The 2,500-nt window shown below is 43.7% G+C and overlaps 1 non-coding gene across 1 annotated transcript in view; it reads left to right on the plus strand.

Moving 5' to 3' along the window:
• The first annotated feature begins 2,294 nt into the window (after positions 1 to 2,294).
• The window catches only part of LOC146447059 (small subunit ribosomal RNA), a 1,800-nt gene continuing 1,594 nt past the window's right edge, over positions 2,295 to 2,500 (plus strand). The window contains exon 1 of the ribosomal RNA XR_014862180.1: positions 2,295 to 2,500. This exon is cut by the window's right edge and continues 1,594 nt beyond it. This is a non-coding gene — a ribosomal RNA (small subunit ribosomal RNA).

The raw sequence follows: 2,500 nt of genomic DNA on the forward strand, positions 1-2,500 counted from the left end.
GGACCTCGACTTCGAAAATTCTGTGGTGTGGGGAGGTCTTTTGACCTACCAAAAAAATTGGTGGTGTGAGGAGGACCTCTGACTTAGAATTAGGGTTTGAAATGGGGTTAGGGTTAGGGTTAGGGTAAGTGTTAGGGTTAGGAAAAAGGTTTAAATGATATTTGGAGAGGTTTTTCGGGTGTTTAGAGGCTATTTATGCTATGTAACGAGTATTTGCTTATATACTTGCTTATATACTTAGGTCAACAATTTATAGCAAAAATGTGTTCCAGCCAAGTTCTTTTAGACGCTCTTTCGAATGGCAACATTCCCGATTGAAAATGGCGACCTACCAAAATCCGCACTTTGCTTCCCCGTCCATATAGAGGTGAGTATTTGACTTTGCTTCCGTCAGAGTCAAGGAAACACATTGAAAATGGAATCAGCATACAAGAAAACCTAGTTTGGGATAGGTTTTGTGCCTTCCGTGGTATTATAACCATAGAACTGCTCCTGAGGGGGGTAGGGTAGGCCCACCAAAAAGTGCACTTCTGGTTAGGTCGCTAATTTCTAAAATAAATGTGTCCCAACCAAGTTTTTTTGGACGCTCTTTCGAATGGCAACATTCCTGATTGAAAATGCCGACCTACCAAAATCCGCACTTTGCTTCCCCGTCCATATAGGGGTGAGTATTTGGCTTTGCTTTCGTCAGAGTCAAGGAAACACATTGAAAATGGAATCAGCATACAAGAAAACCTAGTTTAGGATAGGTTTTGTGCCTTCCGTGGTATTATAACCATAGAACTGCTCCTGAGGGGGGTAGGGTAGGCCCACCAAAAAGTGCACTTCTGGTTAGGTCGCTAATTTCTAAAATAAATGTGTCCCAACCAAGTTTTTTTGGACGCTCTTTCGAATGGCAACATTCCTGATTGAAAATGCCGACCTACCAAAATCCGCACTTTGCTTCCCCGTCCATATAGGGGTGAGTATTTGGCTTTGCCTTTGTCAGACTCAAGTAAAAGCATTTAAAATGGAGTCAGCATACAAGAAAACCTAGATTGGGATAGTTTTTCTGCCTACCGTGGGATCATAACCATAGAACTGCCCCTGAGGGAGGTAGGGTTAGGGTTAGCGTTAGGGTTAACGTTGGGGTTAGGATTGAAGACAGAAGATTGGTGATGTCAGGAGGACCTTCTTAAAACAAACAGAAATACACTTATTAGGGGACTAGGGCCAGTGGACTCAGAAATGTCTTTCGTAGCAGTCTCCTATAAGAGTATTTTTCTCTGATTTAGGTGACTCCTCCTCACACCACCATTTTTCTTAGTCGAAAGACCTCTTCACAGCACGACTTTCCTGATGGATTTCTATGTAACTGCTCGTGCTGAGAGGTGTGTCGAAAGTTGATCATGTTCCCGTAAAATCTGAGGTCTCCACTGTCTAGCGAGGTACTTACAGTGAATATAGTGAATTTTTCAAAAATTGGAGAATTCTGACTTTTGCGATGAATTTTAATGTAATTGGTCGTGCTGAGAGGCGTGTTAAAATTTGAACATGTTCCCGTAAAATCTGAGGTGAGAATTAGTGAGGTACTTACAGTGCGTATAGTGACAAATCTTTAAAAGCGTGAAATTATGGGATGTTGTGGCTTCAATGGGTTTTTAAGATGTCACCAGTCATTTGGCATGACTTACAAACGATTTGGCTGGTTGTGGGTTCGATTTTCAAAATTTCATTTTTTTCGCGTTTTTATTTTCTGTCTACCATATCATGCAGTCTCCTTATTAGCGTTTGGGGGTTATAGTGTGGGCAGGTTGGTCGCAAAGGTTCCGAGAGGAGCTGGCTAGTAAACCCTGTCCCTTATGTTCCACGGCGGCAAGGCGGAGAAATAGAGGGCAGAATTGACTAACGGGCAAGGAAAGTTGGGCTTGTAGCTTTCCTTTCGAAGGAGGGAAAAGATGATGCCCGAAAGCATTGTCACTGTAGTGGCAGGCAGAGTGTAGATGGAAGTTGTGTACGCTAGCCTTTGGCTAATGATAGAGACAAAAGAGCAGGAGGATATTTTCCTTCGCAGAAGCACTTTTCTTGCCTTCCTTCAGCTCGCTTGGCGAGTCTGACAGGTATGCCTGAACTGTGCACGGGTCCAGTTGTGAGAAAGACGTGGCAAACAAGACGGGGTTTCCCTTGACCGAGGGACCGTGTGGTCCGTTTGGCTCATGGGTTCCCCCCGTGGAGGCAAAATCTAAGAAAGCTTGCTCTCCCTCTGCGGAGGGGGGCCGCTTAGCAAGGAACTTCTGTTCCCTGCGGTGGATAGTTACCTGGTTGATCCTGCCAGTAGTCATATGCTTGTCTCAAAGATTAAGCCATGCATGTCTAAGTATAAGCACTTGTACTGTGAAACTGCGAATGGCTCATTAAATCAGTTATCGTTTATTTGATTGTACCATTACTACTTGGATAACCGTAGTAATTCTAGAGCTAATACATGCGAAAAGTCCCGACTTCTGGAAGGGATGTATTT

This window comes from Pavona decussata, unplaced genomic scaffold (genome assembly GCF_977016875.1).
Source record: "Pavona decussata unplaced genomic scaffold, jaPavDecu1.1 SCAFFOLD_2826, whole genome shotgun sequence".
NCBI classification, from domain to species: domain Eukaryota; kingdom Metazoa; phylum Cnidaria; class Anthozoa; order Scleractinia; family Agariciidae; genus Pavona; species Pavona decussata.